Source organism: Ambystoma mexicanum, chromosome 3p (assembly GCF_040938575.1).
Source record: "Ambystoma mexicanum isolate Mex_15411 chromosome 3p, UKY_AmexF1_1, whole genome shotgun sequence".
In the NCBI taxonomy this organism is placed as follows: domain Eukaryota; kingdom Metazoa; phylum Chordata; class Amphibia; order Caudata; family Ambystomatidae; genus Ambystoma; species Ambystoma mexicanum.
The window spans coordinates 1,166,975,883-1,166,995,870 of NC_090925.1; the positions used below are offsets into that span (position 1 = coordinate 1,166,975,883).

The following is a 19,988-nucleotide window of genomic DNA, read 5'->3' on the forward strand; positions in this document are numbered from 1 at the left end:
CCAGCAAGGCATACGAGACTCCGTCAATACCATCTACCACCCCACCAGCCTGCGAGAGCAGGTTTTTTGAAAAAGTCCACACGCTTATGAGGTCCCCTCAGATGAGTGCCATCCTTCGGGATGTGATCAGGGACATGCTACCTCCAGCCCCGGCTACGGTGTCTATAGTCATTCCTCCTATGGCTCCAACGCCTCAGTCCACCGCGCAGCCCCAGCTGCCCACACCGGGTCCTTCGATTCCGGCTTCCCTGCCTCCTACAGTTCAGGCGGTTCCACACCAGCCTCCGGCTATGGTCTCCACCCCTCAGCCTTCGATGACCGACACTCCTCCACCTGCTCCGGAACAGCTGGACACCCTGGTGGACACAGATGAGGAGGAGGACCCCGACACACCATCTTCAGCCAAGGCTTTTCATGAGTGTCGCACAGGTCTGGCTGAATACTTGGGGCTCCCGCAACCCGAGGTTGAACAACCAGAGGTGGGAGTCCTGGCCGAGGTCCTCACTCTATGCCCCGCGACCAGAACGGGGATGCAGAAGTATGTTGTCGCCTTAGCCAAAAAGGGATGGCTTAAACCCCATTCAGCCCAGCCTATTAATCAGCGACTCAAAGCCAAGTACAGGCAATTGGAGGGGGATCCACTCTTGCTGTTGGTGCACCCTCAACCACACTTGTCAATGATTGCCACAGCATCACTTTACTCCAAGTCTGTCATCCACAGCCACCTCGTCTTTGGCTCTTCTAGGCAAAGAGGAGAAGATCTTGGAGGCCTGACATTCTCCTCATCGGCACACCCACTCCCTCCTTTCCTGTCGCTCTCTGACGGCATCTCTTGGCACTCTTTCTGCTCCCGCCTGTGAGGCAGAAAACCTTGGGCTCATCTTCGAATCCACACTCTCCTTCTCTCCTCACATCTCTGACGTCTCGAAGAAGTCACACTACCAGCTGCACCTCCTCTGAGGTATTCTTCCTGTCCTCTCCTTCCCCCAGAAGCCCACTGTCTCCAGCGCTCTGGTTCTCTCTAGGCTGGACAACTGCAACAGCCTCTTTCTAAATCTGGCTGCTTCTACTCTCTGCAACTCATCCAGAACAGGACTGCAAGACTTGTCCTTGGCCTCAAGCCCAGGGATCGTATCTCTCCAGGACTGAAATCTCTGCACTAGCTCCCAGTGGCTGCGAGCATTAAGTTCAAAACCCTCAGCATTGTCGACAAGGTCTTCTGGGGCCTCTGTCAACTCTCTTCCTTCTCGATCTCTTCGCTCATCCGCCTCCAACTCCCTCAGGGTCAGTCGCTTCTCCAAGCAACGAGTTGGTGGCAGATCTTTCTTCGGCTGGGGCCTCCCTCTGGAACAGCCTCCCTGCCTCCCTGAAACTTGAGAACCATCTCCGGCTCCGGTAGCTCCTCAAAACCTTCCTCTTTGCTTTTGCTTTCTCTCCTCCTCTCCCCTACTGCACACCTGGCTGAAACTGTACTGGTCACCTGGTCACCCTCCGATCTACGGCCCAGGTCCCCTCCCCTGCAAGTTACACACATGCACTACCTCCCTGGCATCACCCGCACTTGGGGACTGTTTTTCTGTATCCCTACAGTGCCCCCCCTGCACTTGACACCTGTTGTCTGCACTTACCCTTTGCACTTGCCACAAGCTGGCCCTACTTCTCTTATTGTTTTATTTATTCTATTACCCCCTGTACTGAAATTTCCCCACCCCCTCCACTCCACACATTTCCTCTTCCCCTGCACTTGCGCGATCTTAATGACACATGGCCTAGTAGGTTCGCTGTCTGTCTTCCCTCTGTCCCCCCTCCCTTTCCGCGTCGCGCCTTGAAACACTTGTGTATAGGCGCGTTATAAATGCCATATCATATCATTTTGAAAGAAGGTCTATTCCACCGCCTCGTTGCATCTTCGTTAATCTAATGCAGACGCCATGCTCGCAGCCGTTAATCAAAGGCTTTGGCGGGAAATAGCCGACTTCCTCCTGGAACTTCCGGTGCACAGTCCGGCACGTTTTAAGGCGGGGCTGGCAGAGGAATAATAGTGGCCCAGGACATCATGGGGCCCACCGTGGCGCACATAGGCACCTCTGGCCGTGCCGTCTGCATCGCCACAGACGTGAGAAGGACTGCCTGGCTCGGTGCTACAAAATTCAACCCGGACGTCCAGGAACACATTGGACCTTCCATTCGAGTGTGGCGATCTTTTTTTCATTCCACCACCAATGGGGAACTTGATAAGAAGAACAGTTACCAGACTGCAAAATCCTTTTCCATCCTCACAAAGGCCATGCCCAAAGTGTACAGCCAGGCGCATCAACGTTCTGACAAGGGGCGTTCCTTAGGTGGGTTCCGGGGCTTTTCGGGAACAGAGGTCAAGACAGCTGGACCGGTCTCCAAGCCAGCACCAGCGTAAACAGCATAAGGCAGGGAAAAATTGCTTCTTTCAGTCCCCCTCCTGAGCCCCAGCCGCAAAAAAGGCATGACACACCTCACTGTGTCTGTGTCTCTGGTGCGGGGGGCGGACGGCAGGCAGGCTTGCCCTTCGCGCAGATTATTGGCGTGCGGACCCCTGGATACTCTGTAGTCTCCATGGGCTACCGCTTACCGGTTCTTCCCTCCTCTCCCCTCCCCTCCCACAGATTGGGACAGCAACTCTTTTGGCAGAGACTCGATCGCTCGTAGCAAGTTGGGCAGTGAAAGTAGTCCCAGCGGGGCTTGGGCTTCTACTCCAGTATTTTCGCCTTACACAAGAACAGCCAGGCTGGCCTCAGAGTTGTGTTGGACCTTTTCGACCTTGAGCCTTTCCCTTCCTCTTCAAAGGTTCAAGATGGTTACCAGTGCTTATTGCGGAGACACTGTGCAGGGGAGACTGGATGTGCTCCCTGGATCTGAAGGACGCATACCTACACGTCACGATTCGGCAGGCTCACTGGTCCTTTCTGAGGTTCAGGATCATGGGCTACCATTAACAATACAAGGTTCTACACTTTGGCCTCAATTCAGCCCCCAGGGTCTTTACCAGACTCATGAATGCAGTGGCAGCCCTCCTCGGGGCCGAAGGGCATCATGTTTATCCATACCAGACGACTGGTTCGTCAGGGTGAGATCCCCGGAGGTGATCCATCACACCACCTCCGCCCTCATTAATACACTACACGAGCTGGGATTTACCATCAATCTCAAGAAGTCACAGATGGAGCCTACACAGAATCTAACGTTCCTAGCCTCATCTGGGATACGAGCTCCGAGAGCATTTCCCTTCGGAGGACAAGGTCACAGCCATCAAGGGGGACACAAGTAATTTCCTCAGCAGAGATTTGACCTCAGCATGGTGCTACCATCACCTCTTGGGTATCATGGTGGCATGTCTACTGGCTGTGCCATATACAAGGCTCAGAATGAGACATTTGCAGATGCACTTCGCAGCCTTGTGTAGTCAGGAACGGGGTTCACAGGCGGAGCTCATCCGCATCCCTCCCCTTCTCCACAGGACCTTGTCTGGTAGAGCACGGACTACAGCTTGAGGATAGGCAGACCCTTCAGGCAACCAGCACCGCAGGTTACCATCACCAGAGTCTTCCTTGGAGGGCTGGGGAGCCACCCTGAACAACCACAGTGTCCATGGAGTCTGGTCTCTTCAAGAGTAGGAGGCCCATATGAACTGGCTAGAGTTGAAAGCGATCTGGCTTGCCCTCAAAGCCTTCCTGCCGATGATCCGTGGCAAGACGGGCAACTCCACCAGCATGTATTACATCAACAAGCAGAGTGGTACCAGGTCCCCCTCCCCTATGCACCTTGGCAGTCAACATTTCAGAGTCGGCTCTGGAGAACAATATGATGTACCTGGGGGCTATACACCATCCCGGGGAGTCCAACCTGCAGCGGACCGGCTTAGCAGACTGGGTGCGGACAACTACAAATGGCAGTTGAACAAGCAAATCCTTCAGAAGATCTTCAACAGATGGTGTCATCCGCAGGTAGATCTCTTTGCCACCTGGTCCAACAAAAGGTGCCCCCAGTTTGCGTCCTGGCAGGGACAGTGGTGGGGCTCTCTGAGAGACGCTATGCAGATAAAGTGGGATGACAAGAATGTGTATGCCTTCCGTCCCACTCTCCTGGTCCACAGGGTAATCTGCAAGATCAGGGAGACCCAGCACCTCTGTATCATCCTGATAGCCCTGCGCTGGCCCGCGAGGCCATGGTTCTCGGAACTACTCAGCCTGTTGGAACAGGCCCCGGTGCACCTTCTGCTGGGTCCAGTTCACCTATTCTCACAGCAGGGAGGCACGGTCATCCACCCTGCCCTCCAGAGGTTAGACCTCACAGCGTGGTTCTTGAACCTGTCACTTTAAAGCATCTGCATCTGTCACAGGCTAACCTAGATATCATACAGGGTGCTAGAAGCGATGCTACTAGGATCCACTACAAGAGCAAGTGGACTAGGTTTTGTCACTGGGCAAACGAAGTCTATCCTTTCAGTTCCACGTTGGACGACGTGCTATCCTTCTCGGCACACCTTGCACACTCGGGGGTGCAAGTAGACACATGCAGCACCTATCTGGCGTCCATCGGAGCCTTTAGGAACTCAGAGGAGGTGGTCTTTTCATCCTCCAACTCGATAGTCAAAAGGCATCTGGTGGGCCTCACCAAGCTCTTTCCACCTATCAAGAAGCCACACCCAGTGTGGGACCTCAATGTAGTGTTGGGCGCCTTGGCGCATAAACCATTCGAGCCAACAACTCTTGGTGGGTCTCGTCTGCACGCAGGGTTAGTGAAATCTAGTCACTGGTGGGTTCAGAGCCCTATACTACCTTTCATAAGGACCCTTCGAACGCATCCAGGATTCCTACCGAAGATAGTCTCCTCGTTTCACCTCAATGAGGAAATAGTGCTGCTTAAGTTCTTGGCGGACCCAAAGGACAATGCATAGAGGGCCTTGCCCTGTCTGGATGTCAGGCATGCTCTAAAATTCTATCTGGACAGAACCAAGAGCTTCCGCAAGTCAGAAGCCCTCTTTGTCACCTTTGGTGGGTCAAGGCCAGGCTATCAAGCTTCCAAGGCCTCCATAGCAAAATTGATGGTTGCGGCCAACAAGGAGGCTTATGAGGGGCAGCATAAACCACGCCTGACACTCTTGTACTCATGGTAGCCCTGAATCATGCTGTTCGCATATTCATCTTGTATCCTGGCTTGCAACATTGTGTTACTACTGATTTCTGCAATTGTATTCGCTCTCACCTCTTGCTTCTCTCTTTTTGACTGCTTACCCTCTGTTCTCTCCTCTCACTTTCTCCCTTTTCATATCTCCTCCCCATCTCCCCTTACTTTCTTCTATGCACTTACTCTATCAGAATTGTCCCTGGACCTAGTATGATAGCAACCTTGTCTGTCTCCTCTCCCATTCCCTTACTTGTCCCCCCGCCCTCTCCAGCACTATCTGAAATGTCGTCAGGCCTAGTACGGTAGTCGCCTGTCTGTTTCCATTTCCTTCCCACTCTCTCCCTCCCTTACCTATGTCTTAGCTCTTGCACTATCTGAAATGTCATCAGGCTGAGTACAATAGTCAATTTAACATCCTTACTGTTCATGGCCTGTAAGAATGTCATTGTATTTTCCCTTGTTCGCTCCCTTGCCTTGAAGCGCTTTGAAACACATTGTGTATAGGCGCTATATAAATAAACTATCATATCGTGCATAAACACACGTTTTCAGAGCCATGGCCACGGCTATGGCTTTCCAGAGGCGTGCCTCACGGCAGGTCATCGGTAGGGCGGCTACTTGGGCTACGCCTTTGGCTTTCTGCAAGCACTACTGCCAGCTCCAGGTCGGACACTGCATTTGGTCAGGCAGTTTTAAGGAACTTGTTTTCTTAGGAGGGTCACCTCTCCGCCCTGGGGTTACATTCGGTTGTAATCGCCCATACAGTATGGAGGAAAGGGGACGGGACGTACGAGTAATTACAAGTTACGACTCTTAACTGCTTTTAAAGAATACATTATCAAAAATCCACTCAAAATTAATTATTCAAAAACGATTGTTTGTCAAATAAGAAAAAACAAAAAAATGAACACTCTATTTCTAAATCACGAAAAAATTACTGACAAGGAATGTAATAAGATATCTAGGCTACCCAGTTTTTGGAAACAAGAACAAGGCAAACTTTAGGGCTTTATTGGAATCGAAAATCACTCCAATGGTTTCTCAACTACGTAAAGTTGATGGAAAATATGGTAAATTCTCTTTATTGCCCTGTATTCGCATGTATAAAAACAGAATAGTGCCTCAACTGTGCCATGGATTAGAACTTGCACCGTTATGGTGCCGGATGGAAGTAACTGCATTTGAATCCAAAATCGTAAAAACGATGGTACATTGCTTGCCAAAATGCGTGCCTTTGGTAGCATTAAGATATGACTTTGGCTTGCATTCGATTGGAAGTACCATAGACTGGTGCAGAATGGCCCTATTCAGGAAGCTGTTAATTAGCAAAGCTACTACTCTATATGATATAATGGGCAGAGGCATTAGGAGTGGCGCTCCTACATCAAAGTACCTCAGGGACATGTTGGAAGTAGCAAATGAAATTCTGGGCAAATTAGGGATCCATAGAGATACTTATTACGAACCCAATGAAAATAAAAAAAACTCTTGCTTCATTCCGATTGGAATTCAACTGTCCAAGAGGTTAAGATTACTCATTTATATAACCATATGGTCTCGGAATATAAAAGAATGGGGGAGCTTGCACCATATCTATTAAAATTTCCCGATAAAACCTGGAGACATGAGTATTTGAGATTTTGCTTCAATGTGCTAGGTATGGGACAAATAGTAGATATTAGAAGTGGTCAGAGTAAGGGATATTCCTTTTGTAGATTTTGTAAAGAAAAGGAAAATCTGGAGACCTTGGAGCATCTACTGACCAGGTGTAACGGACTTAGGAACGAACGTATTAGTCACTTTAGCATGTATGTACCAAATACAGAATGTGTTGATTTAGATCTTTTGTGGCTCGATATGTTACCCGGTAAAAGAATCAAACTACAGATTGCCGTAGTCAGGTTCTTAAAGACCTATTGTCTGTAAATAAAGGGTAAATGGCCTATTCTACAGAGCATGCGATCAAGCATTTAGTGCAATTTTTATGAATGGAAAGTATCAGGATATATTATAAGGGACATTTAGAATTTGTGTAAATGATTTTTATCTTTTTTTCTTTTAACTGTACAGCGTTGTAAAAACTGAATTATAGGTGGGAAATATGAATTTTCGTATGGAGGAAAATGTTATGTAAAACTTGTATTAATTATGCTGTTATGTAAAACTTGTATTAATTATGCTGTTTTAAACCACAAAGAAATAATTTGTAAATGTTACTATGTAACTATAAACAAATGTAAAACATTTTTTTTATAAAAATTATAAGTTACTCACTGCATACTCCTAGTCCATAGTTTCCTTTCCACAATACGTCCCACCATCCTCCCCCTGAATAAAACTGGTATCATTAGGCAATGGTAATATTGTCGATGCGTCAAAGGGGACTAAGGAGTGGAGCCAGGGGCGGAGTCAGGGGAGTGAAAGCTCCCAGTTTCACTCACCTCTAAATTTAAAGGGGAAGAAGATTTTTTTCTGGTGAAGAAGGTTCTGTCTCCCGTCCCTAACGAGGGACGCCCATATAGTATGGAGGAAAGGGGGACTATGGACTAGGAGTACTTTAGTCACTGCGGTGAGTAACATATAATTGCTGGACGTACCCAGTGTGCTTTTAACTTCAAACGTGCAGCACATGTCCTCTGATGATTGGTTGATAATCTAATTCAGTCATTTCGTACTCTGTCAAGACCGTTTCCAGAGAGGGTACTCAAACACAACCTAAGTAGCTAATACTTTTTCACAAAGGACTATCCAGGTTCTTACTAAGGGCATCACCATCCTCACTTGCACACCTGCAGTATTAATAAGAGAATAATAAAAAACATTGCTTCAAGCGCCAGCTACATCGTGTTTGAGGTTGTGCATGAGGCCGATGCTGAGGTACGTTGAATTCAGAATAAGGCCAGTTTTACACTCCTCGAGATACTTCTGAAGGACAATTTTAACTGTTTTCCCAAGTTATGGAAAACTCCTCTGAAAAGTAGCCTCCTTACAAGGAGACTAGCATTTGCATTAAAGTAATGGTACTGATAGTAGCTATATCTACTTCCAGTCTTTCAAAACGTATTGGCTGGGGAACTTGATGGAAATAGATATGTTAAACACCTTCACTTGTTTTTCTATTTGGCCACCGGGCAGTGCTATGTGACGTTTACTGTCCCTAAGAGTACATATGCTTGTGGAAAGGACGGTTGGATGACCTATTTGCCACTCCGAGAAACTCCACATGCCTAATCAGTTTGCACAGAAACGTTCACAAACTCTGAAGGAGGCGTTTGGAAACAGAAGTGTCACTTGTTTCCTCACATTCCCCTTCACTCAAGTGTGAAGCAACCAAGCTAGTTAATGCCTATCCTCCCTTCTTGGGCCTAGCAGTGCTGGATTGCATTTCCACCTGTAGTTACTCTGGCTGTGCTTCTTCTCTTTGCCTATATCACAATCTCTTGTCCAGAAAAAATGGGACGCATCTGGTATCAAAGGGCATCCCCCGCTAAGTCAGACCGCCTTGCTCCTAGGTGTGTGTGTGTGTGTGTGGAATTCTGGCTGCTGGATGTGCCTCATAATTGTAGAAACACTTATCAGTGAGCGCTACAGATGTTATTGTAGCAGAGCCTTAGTTCTGGTTTATCCTCCAAGATATCGATCCCTTTGGTTGTTTTCCCAAACACATATTGTCTTTGTTCTCCAGCATGGGGTCTGGCATGGATTCACATGCTCATGAATATTCCCCGTCGTCAGGCTGGGAATCCTCTGTAAAGAAAAAATCAGTATCAGTTTTGTTTCTGATCTGTCTTTCGTAGTAGTAACCAATCACTGATCTCTGCGTCATACTGACCACAGCCAATGACTGCCATCTCCCTAAGCCCCTCCTCTGGCAGCCATCTTCAGATTTTTACCGCACGTTCAAATGTTGGGATCCTCGTGCTATTACTCTCGACCGTTAGTGCTTTTTTCGCGCTTTTTCTTAGGAAAATTTTCTCTTTCGGTCAAAAGAGCCTCAAGCTCCACCGTTTCTTTATCCGATCAACGGGGACCCGTGTCGGATTCTTCTACGCCCCTCAAGGGTGAAGATTTCGTCGAGCCACGCTTTTGGAGGACTCCAGAAGTTTCTCAGGCCCTTCTCGAGCATGGCCCAGGAGAAGGGAAACTCGACGCCTGGAAAGCTGTTCAGGGGCTGCCCTGGATGCCAGCTTCAGAATGTCTTTGAGGACGAACACTCCCTTTGCCTTTACTGCCTGCATGAAGACAAGACGCACGTGGAGAAGGACTGTGCATTTTGCGGCAATATGTCGGAGCGGACCTTGAAGGACTGCCATCAGCGCCTCGCCAACTGGCTGGAAGGAAAGAGCCCGTCAGGCAAGAAGAAGAAGTCCGAGCGGTCTTCTAAGACCTTTGAGGGCGCCCCGGCGACGGGGGTCCAACAGAAGGCCAAGTACCGCGAGTCCGCTGGCACCGGGAGCGCCGAACGGTCGGGCTCTACGGGCGCCAGGCAGGGCGCATCCTCCCCGGCGCCATCAACCACGAGCCAATGCTCTGGCTCGGGTAAGAGGAAGGCCGAGCACCCGGCGAAGCTCCTGGAGAGACCCCGGTCATGCTCGAAGGCCCCATCGGAGGGGGAGCGAGGTGGTGACCCTCCCCCCAAGGAGAAGGCGGTGAGCGCACCTAAGGTGGTGAAAGCCTTGATCCATCCGGCCAAGGCCTCTATCGAGACAGTCGCGGCGGCCCTGGCTCAGCCTGTGGAGGCTACACCAGTGGTGGCAACCTCAGGGCCCAGAATCTCCCTGCCACCGCGGAGGGAGTCCTCTTTCATGCCCATCGACAGGACCCCCGTGAAACCTCCGACGGAGAAGAAAAAGGGGGGGCAGGAGGTCGTCGTGGATTCGGCCTCAACCTCTGAGGAGGAGCTGATCGAAGTCTTAGGCCACGGCGCTGGCGTGGAAGACCATCCTGTCGGAAGGGACCCCAACGTGGGAGATGACGAGAACGTCGAGGGTGCCGACGGGGCTCCTGATTGCCCGTCGGAACCCCCTCAACCAGTGCCGCAAGACAACTCGGCGGCCATTTTGTTGGCTATACAGTCCTTATGCTCGGAGATAAGGACGAGACTGCCGTTACCACCAACGGAGGAACCGCTCCCGGCGGGGGACCCGGAGCCAGGCCCTTCTGGGAGCCCTCCTCTTAAGAGAAGAAGGATTCATCCTCCACCTCCTTTTCAACCATCGCGCCCTGCTCAGCCCTCCTCCCCGTCCACGACACGTGGGGATGGTACGGGGACTGACACGGCCGCGACGGGTACAGGCGACGAGGAACTCCCGTCGTCACCTCCCACCCGGGCTTCCCCGCCCGACGAGATTGGATCGTTTCACGCCATGATCGCCAGGGCATCCGAGCTTTTCCAGCTCTGCCCGGAAGAGAAGAAGGAAGGTTTCCTTTATCAACGGCGCGAGACCAAGAGGAAGACTGTCCTCGCTGTGCCTCTACTGGACGATATCTGGGATGAGGGTCTCTCCCTCCTCAAGAACCCATCCACAACGCCGGCTAGAAGGGATCAGTACGAGAAGAAGTACCGGGTCCCGGACGCGGCCCCCTTGTGCCTTCGGGCACAGCCGACCCCGGACTCGGTCGTCTCCGCGGCGGCCAGGAAGAAAGCGGGGGGAGCGCGGCCTCTACGTCAACCTCCCCGCCGGACGGCGAGGGAAAGAAATTGGACACGATGGGACGCAGTCTCATCTCATCGGCAGCGACGACGATTAAGGCTGCCAACGCCTTGGCTATCGTAGCCCGCTACGACAGGGAGTTGTGGTACAAACTCGCCCCCCTGCTGGACTTCCTACCAGACGACAAGAGGGCGGAGGCCCTAGAGATCTTGCAGGAAGGAGAAGTGGCGTCGGACCACGCCATTACGATAGCGACGGACATCGCTGACACTGGATTTCGCCAGTTGGGCAACGGCGTGTGCCTGAGGCGGCGTGGATGGCTCAAGGCTACTGACTTCCGTCTGGCCGTGCAGACCAGAGTCTTGGACATGCCGTTCGACGGGAGCAACCTGTTTGGGAAAAAAGTGGACGATTCCCGACAAGCCATCAAGGCGGACACGGAGACGGCCCGGGCTCTTGGTGTTCTCCAGCAACGACGGCCGCCCTTTCGGAGCGGCGGAGGCAAACAGGGTGCCTCCAAAAGTTCCAGTGGCGGATTTTCCACCTATTGTCAAGCGGCCCGTTCGTCGTCACAGGAAGCCTACAGGGGACGAGGCAAGTCGGGCGGACCCCGCCGTCGTCGCCAAGGAGGACAAGGCGGCAAAGCCTCGTTGAAGCAGAACTGAACCGGCCTTGGGGTCGGGCCCCCACCGAAACACCCCGGTGGGAGGCCGGCTGGCGAGCTTAGTCAGCGTGTGGGAGTCCATCTCCACCGACCGTTGGGTCCTGGACGCCCTGGTTCAGGGTCACGCGCTCGAGTTTCTAAAGATGTGCCCGCGCGTCCCCCCTGTGGCCAGGAAGGAACATCACGTCCCACAACTTCTCTTGGAGGTAAGGGCGATGCTCAGGAAGGGTGCCATCGAGCTCGTCCCAAAGAGGCTTCGGGGCTCCGGAGTTTACTCAAGATACTTCCTCGTGAAGAAGAAGACGGGAGGATGGCGTCCCATCCTGGACCTACGACGACTGATCACCCTCCAACACATCCTGGGTCAACTGGAGGAGGGCGATTTCCTGTCGTCGTTGGATTTGGAGGATGCCTACTTCCATATCCCCATCCTAAAGGGACACCGAAAGTTTCTCAGATTCGTGGTCCAAGGGCGTCACTACCAGTTCAGAGCCCTTCCCTTCGGGTTGAGGTCGGCACCCCGGGTGTTCACCAAGTGCCTCGCACCGGTGGCGGCGCGGCTGAGCCTAGAGGGGATCCACGTCTACCCCTACCTGGACGACTGGCTCATCCGAGCAAAGACGAAGGAGCTCGCCGTGGAGCACACGGCAAGGACCGTCCAACTACTCACGGACCTGGGATTCTCCATAAACTACTCCAAGTCCCACCTGGTGCCCGCACAAGACGCACTGTTTCTGGGAGCGAAGCTCGACAGTGTCGCTTCTGGCCTCTCCGTCGGATGGAAAGGACGAGGGCCATCTTGGGCAAGGTGCAGCGGATGCTGGTTGCGGATGCGGCCAGGGTGAGGTCCATCAAGTCCCTCCTCGGAATGATGTCTTCTTGCAATTATCTCATCCGCCTGTGCAGGCTCCAGATGCTCCCGTTACAGGAGTTCCTGGACGTGCGCTGGATCCAGACGGGCAGCTTCGAGGAGAGGATCACACTCGACGAGAGTTTCCGATGAGCAATCCGGTGGTGGGGCACCCGCGCGCATCTGACGGCGGGCAGTGACCACGGATGCCTCCCTGGAGGGGTGGGGAGCGCACACCGAAAACCTGCACGCAAGGGGTCTTTGGCTGCCGGCGGAGAGGTCCCTCCATATCAACGTCCTGGAACTCCGTGCAGTGTTTTGGGCCCTCAGGTCCTTTCTTCCGTCCCTCAAGGGCAAGATGGTGAGGATCTTCACCGACAACACCACCACCATGTTCTACATCAGGAAGCAGGGCGGTACCAGATCCCCAGCCCTGTCCAAGGAGGCACAGGATCTGTGGCATTGGGCCGTCGCCCAAGGGATGTTTCTGGTGCCGTTTCATCTGGCAGGAATAAAAAACACCATCGCCGACTCGCTCAGCAGAGAGCTGCGCTCGTGCCACGAGTGGGAACTACAACAGGATCTAGTGGACCGCCTCTTCCGACGGTGGGGCACACCTCAGATCGACCTGTTCACGACAGCGACGAACTCCAAGTGCCGGAGGTTCGCCAGCAGGTTTCCTCAGCCGAGGAGCATGGGCGATGCTTTTTCGTTCCCCTGGGAGGGCCTGTTCCTATATGCGTTTCCCCCATTGCCGCTGCTGATCCGGCTCATCAACCAGCTCAAGAGGTCACGGTGCAGGATGATCCTCGTCGCACCTGCGTGGCCGAGACAGATATGGTTCCCGGACCTTCTGGAACTTGTCAGCGTCCCTGTCAATCAAACTGCCAGTGGACGCGGATCTTCTCTCCAGGGAAGGAGGTGCCATCCTCCATCACGACCCGAAGTCGCTGAACTTGCAGGCCTGGCTCCTGCAGCGTTAAGAGTTTGGAGGTAACGACATACCGGCCGACTGCAGAGAGGTTCTTGCAAAGGCCAGGGCGTCCTCAACTCTTAAATGCTACGGACACAAATGGAAGAGGTTCTCTGTCTGGTGCCACGCACAGAAGATTAACCCTCTACGGATTACGGCTTCCCAAATACTGCCGTACCTGCTGACGCTGGCCAAGGCTGGACTGGCGCACGCTTCCATCAAGATTCATCTTGCTGCGATCTCCCGATACACCAGAACCACGGAACGGTCGTCTTTGTGGTCTCATCGTCTGGTGAAAGAATTCATGAAGGGACTGTTCAGATCGTTCCTGCCGGTGAAGGCCCCGGCGTGGGAGCTCAACGTGGTGCTGACTAAGCTCATGGGATTTCCGTTCGAGCCTCTGCACTCGGCTCTGTTGAAGTTCTTGTCGTGGAAAACAGCGTTTCTTGTGGCCATCACCTCTGCACGACGGGTGGGAGAGATCCAGGCCCTTTCCTGCAAGCCCCCGTACTTGACTTTTCACGACACAAGGGTAGTGCTCAGGACGCACCCCTCCTTCATGCCCAAGGTGCCGTCGGACTTCCACCTCAACGAACCCTTGGTGTTGCCTGTTTTCTTCCCGTCGCCTTCATCGCCGGCTGAAAGGACTTTGCACTCGCTGGATGTGGCTAGAGCGTTGAAGTTCTACGTGGACCGCACAAAGTGTTTTCGGAAGACGTCACAACTTTTTGTAAATTTTGGACCTGTCAATCAGGGGAAGGCTCTCTCGAAGGCTTCCATTTCCAGATGGCTCTCCGGCTGTATCATGTACTGCCATCGGTTGGCAAACCGACCGCTGCCTGGCCGTCCGAGAGCCCATTCCACCAAAGCGATCGCAGCTACCACGGCGTTCCTATCTGGTGTGCCCTTGCTGGATATCTGCAGGGCTGCTACGTGGAGGTCGACGCACACCTTCACGAAATTCTACTGCGTCGATCGAGATTCCAGGGAGGAGTCCAGGGTCGGCCAAGCAGTGCTGCGCAACCTGTTCGCCTAAGGTGAGCCTGGTGAGGAGGTAAGAATTGCTTAATGTTGAGTTTTGATGTAATGCTTAATGTTGAGCCTTTGCCACCTCCCGTGGTTGTGCATGTGTGTACTGCTATGTATTCTTTTATTCATGAGCATGTGAATCCATGCCAGACCCCATGCTGGAGAAGGAACAAGTTACTTACCTGTAACTGTTGTTCTCCAGCATGGGTCTGTCATGGATTCACATGCGAACCCTCCCGCCTACCCCTCGGCGGCTCTTCACTTGGTCATACTGCCTCTTCACGTGCTACCAAATCTGAAGATGGCTGCCAGAGGCGGGGCTTAGGGAGATGGCAGTCATTGGCTGTGGTCAGTATGACGCAGAGATCAGTGGTTGGTTACTACTACGAAAGACAGATCAGAAACGAAACTGATACTAATTTTTTCCTTACCGAGGATTCCCAGCCTGACGACGGGGAATATTCATGAGCATGTGAATCCATGCCAGACCCATGCTGGAGAACAACAGTTACAAGTAAGTAACTTGTTCCTTACGCATAGAGCAGGCAATCTGACACACACCTCAATCAGGGTGTATTACAACAATTTCAACCTAAGCTACATGTGCAGAATCATGATCTTATTAGTCAAAAAGGAAAATTAAGAGACACATTTTCTAAGTCCCTCAAGTTAATTGCTTCAGCAGGAGTAAAAAAGTGGTCTCCAAGTGGACGTGCCATCCATTCAGGCATATGTATTCGTGTATCTCGATCTTGCTGCTTGGCAAACTGTTTCCTATAACCATCGCTTCTGCAAGGAAAATGCAGGGACCCATGCCATTATAATCAATAAATTACTCCTTTTGGCAGATTTGATACAAGCAACGTGCGGGTATGTAGCAACCCGTAGGTTCTGGTGTCTGTCTTTCAAACAGCTGGTTGGCCTACTTACTTTCCTTGCTGTGTCTACCTCCTCTGCCAGGATGTTGTTCTAGCCCCTACACAATACAAGGCAGGGTTCGTAATTGCTGGGAGCTATTTAGCTCCTGCTTCTAGCTGAGGAGATTCTGGTTATTTTGAAACAATCCGTTACCAGGAGCCACTATTTACTCCCCAGGCCAACTGGTGCCATACCAACATACATATGTGATATTAACTCTGTATGCTTCAGAATATGAATGAAGGCAACTAAAGGACACATATAACAGACATTTAAAGCAGAAGGGAACATACATCCTAGAGGGAAATGTAGTGTTTGCATCTCATGCGAAAGTTAGATTAGCGTTGCGCTGTTTACTGGCTATTGGTTCGACCGAAGTAGCTCCTGCCTGCTCGTAGAGCATCAATACCCAGGAGCTTTTTTTAGCTCCTCATAAAATCTCCATTTCGGCCCCTGCAGGATGTACAACGTTTCTGATTGGACCAAAGAATAAGTGTCTTCTTGATCTCGTTTGCCTTGGTGAGATTGGCAAGGGAATCTTAAGTCTGGCATAGCCAGTTCGATTTCAGCATCTGGATTTGGGCTGCAAGAACTCTTACAAGAAGAGTCAAAGTTTTTCTAGGGTGGTGGTAGCCACAATTACATTTCTTGCCTGTTGTGGCGGAAGAAGGTGCCACATTATGGGCTTTGAGGGCAAAGAGTAGTAGTGGTTGCCAAAGAGGTTCTCCATAGCTGGTTAGTTTAACTGAGCCTCATTTGTCTCCTGCTCCCTTGAAGGGCACCGGCTTGATGTGCTCTAACTGCTTTGTTATATTTTAAATGCATGTGAATCTATGAAAGCTCCAATGGTGGAAAAGAAAGTTACTTAGCTGTAACTACTGTTCCCCAGTGTTATCTTTCATAGTCTCATGCATCCCTCCCACCACCCCTGTTTGAGGGTCAATATGAGATGCTGTCCGTGGGTTACAAGGATCTGAAGATGGTGTCCAGAGGTGGAGCTAAGGTGAGGATTGCTTATTGGTGGAAAGGCGAACAACCTAAAATTGAGGAATGGAGCACTAAAGTGAGTGCAGTTTCTTGTCTTAAAATAGAAACTGCTTTATTAACGTCCCAAGGATAATCAGCCTGGTGACAGGGAATGTACAAAGCATGTGTATCTATAAAAGATAGCAATGTTGGTAAACAGTAGTCACAGGTAAGTAGCTTTTTTGTTACCCTTGTTTGACCTTGACCGTGAAATACCTATACATGGTAAGTATATATGATGAATACCCATTTTATGACATTTCTACTCCGGAAGAAGAGGGGATGGGAAAAACATTTTACATATAGCCATCTGCCATTCCTGGTGTGTTGCAGACTGCATCATACACAACCTACAGTCTGGCCAGTGGCAGCTCACCAATATTTGTAGGACCTTTTGTCTCAGTGGCTATACAACACCTAAAAAATTAAAGATGTTCAGTGTAAAAAGTTTCTTTTAGACATGCATCATAAAATTACAATGTGTTTTCCATATTGGCTTGGCTCTGCTTATATTCTTCCTATGAATAGCCTGTTAAGGGTGGTCAGAAGACCTGCAGCCAGCCCTCCAGATAACGTGCCTTTTAACGCATGTAATTATGACCAATACGGATGATTTCATTTTCTACTGTGTACGCTTTATTCATTAAAAAAACACTTTCTACCACTAGATGGCACTGTAGTGTTACTTTTGTCATCAGCAGCATAGCAAGCGTGCAACACAATAAAGCATGCGCCCTTTTAAAATGTTTTCATACCCATAACGTCTAAGCTTGATATGCTAAAAAGTAAAGTCTGGTTTGATGTCCTTAGTTGAATGTTCTTTAACCATACATAACACGATGGAGGTTTGTGACGAATCTCCAAACCTAAGTCAGTTTATGGCACAACTTATTTTTTGTGTGTTTTAAAGCGCTAAAAATAAAGTGGGTAAATCAGGATATTTTGCCTTTTGCATCTTATAGTTTTCCATTCAGTATGTGGAAAATAAAGGTACAGTGATATTATTTTGGCACAAAATGCTTCTATAAAGATTTACATGTTGTCATGAGGCTTTACTATGCAATTTGTTTATTTTGGAAGTAAACTCTATAGGACAGTATTATTGTAGGTCTTGACACCCAAAACTAACATTTTTGTTCCAAGTAAAATGCGGAAGAAGGTGGGCGTGCCCAAATTGAAAGTGCAGGTTAAAATCCCAGCTTCGCTGTTTAGCGTAAGTGTGTGATGCTGGGCAAATAATGTCATCTCACCCTGACTTCAATTGCAAAAATTGGAGTGCTTATACATGATTACGTTTACACCCTTACAATAGGACAGTTTTAATAAGTATAGGGACACATTGGTGTATCCTGGTGCTCCTCTGCTAGTGGCACCGATACTGCTGCATAGAACTGCATTATTGCTGCACTGACCCTCCCCCATTCTTGTAACACTGGATTTGACAGGCAGACATAGGCTCACCAGCCAGTCAGTACACCAGAGATTCTAATATAGCGTACTGTGGTAGAACCAACATTACATTTTCTCCCTTGTTGATCCCAGCCACTGAAGGTGCTTGGGCCGTCCAGAGTACTGCCCCACACTCTGCAATGTCCTGTTATGCTATGATATTGAGTCTTTCATTGCACACCATCTGCCATTTTCACACTTTCTAGGACATTCAGGTTCTGCAAAAAGTGGGTGTTTCAGACTCAAAGGAGAGAGCAGTTAACTGATTGTAACATTGAAGCTGCACTAGAATAGTCTTCTTACAATGAGTAATGAAGTTAGATACCCCTACACAAGTTGCCATTCCTCCACAGTCTCTGAAGTTCGTGTCCCTCCCAACATTTGACATTTGAAGTTAGTCCCCGTCTAAATTTTAGCCTAGGTGCACCCCTGGATGTGCACACTTGCATATTGATAGGCAGAGAGGTGAGGCAAGCCGTTCCCCGAAACTGGCGGTGTTCAAATTTTACTGTTTGTTTAGAAAAATGTACTTGAACAAACGCAGTAAATCTTTAAAGCTGTTACTTTCAAGAAAGTCTTCCATCACCTCTCTGCATATTGCACTTAAAATATACTATTCAATAGTTGGTCACCACACCAGACCATGGGGGGAGGTGGGTAGAACAGTGGGGGCAGAGCCTCCAAGTTTGCCCTGCCTATTTTCTGAAGTGGCCCCTCCCATCATGACTTAATTCTCACCCCCCCAAAATGTAAGTTTTGTTGTGCCCTTGCATGGGAGGGAGGTCAGATAGGTCGGCTTACTCTCACAAGCCACCAGCCACACCCACCTCTCCCCTCAAAGTGTTGAAATAAAGGGGTGGGAGCCAAAACATCTGCAATTATTCCTTTGCTTGCTGTATCATGTTCTGTTGCAAACCTGCTCTATAACGTATAATTTATAAAGTTATGCTGGCTTTAGTAAGACATGCGCTTGCTGTTGGGCTATATCATGAGGGATGGGCCATTACCCCATGCACTGAATGTATTTGCCAATAGCACACGCAGGGAGGTCATGTGCCACTGGCGCATGCAGAAATGAGATGCTCAGTTAGCATGTTCAGAGAGGAGATGTGCTGCTGCATGTGTACGGAGGCTATGCCAATAACATGTGGAAAGGGAGTATGTGTTCTTACATAGCGTTTTTAGCCAAATTCCTTCAGCTTTTAAGCACTGTGGTAACAGTTATTATCCCATTTGAATGGTACTTGATTTATTACAGCAAAACCGAGCAGAATGCCAGGGGAGCACTGTTGGACATTGTGGTGGGGGCTGGTGAGCACATGTTCGAGTCAAGCTGAATAAGGAAAGGGTAGGGGGGAAAATCGGGTACATTTGTCCCCAGTACATTTTGGCCATTTCCAGCACTGAAAGTAACTTGTGTGAATAGTCATTCTTCATTATTGCATTTCTTGTAAGAAAGAAGCAGCTCCACTGTGGTCTTCCCTCTGCGCTACACCCATCAAGGCTGCGTCACATAATTGGAACACTTGGTAAGTGCAGGCTGCCCTTCTGCCCGGTAGCTTTCCACCCTTTCTTTGCATGCAACGTTAGCTTGTGCAGAAGGGAGCCCTGCCGTTAAGACTGGCAGAGAAGAGATGTACCATTATAGCATGGGCAGAGGAGATGCTACGCTAGAACTCGCAGAGAAGAAATGTCCCCATAGTACGTACTTGGTAAAGATGTGTCATTTGCACGTGCCATGGAACAGAAGTGCAATTAGCATGCAGAGCCGAGATGTGCCGTTAGCATGTGCAGAGACAGGATGTGGAGTTTGCACATACAAATTACACAAATTTGTTCTTCAAATGCTAAAAGCACATCTCTGTAAATGCTGAAAGGAGGTGTGCCTTTACCATGAGGATATATGCCATTATCAAGTGGCGTGATGTGCTGTTACTATGTGCTCAGACTGGATGTGCCGTTTGCATTTGGAGTGAAGGGCTCGGCACAAGCCAGACAACTTTGATCTACAACACTTTTGATCTACGGGTCTGATTTTACATATGCATTTGGTGTATGTGTTGGATACGTTTTACTCTCTTGCAGAGGAGAAAACTAATTTTTACTCTCTTGGAATTGCATTTACTCTCTAATTTGAAAAATCATGCGTAAAATACTCCCACCTCAAAATCTTATCTGGAGCACTGCCTGCAGCTAAGTTAAAATATCTGATCATGTGCGCAGATGTCGTTGAATTTGTACTAGTACTAGCAAGTACTAATTTCC

The 19,988-nt window shown here is 49.8% G+C and overlaps 1 protein-coding gene across 1 annotated transcript in view; it reads left to right on the plus strand.

The window, feature by feature from the left end:
- Window positions 1-19,988, plus strand: part of SEC24A (SEC24 homolog A, COPII coat complex component) — a 1,330,430-nt gene that overhangs the window by 1,249,208 nt on the left and 61,234 nt on the right. The gene's annotated exons all lie outside the window — the stretch shown is intronic.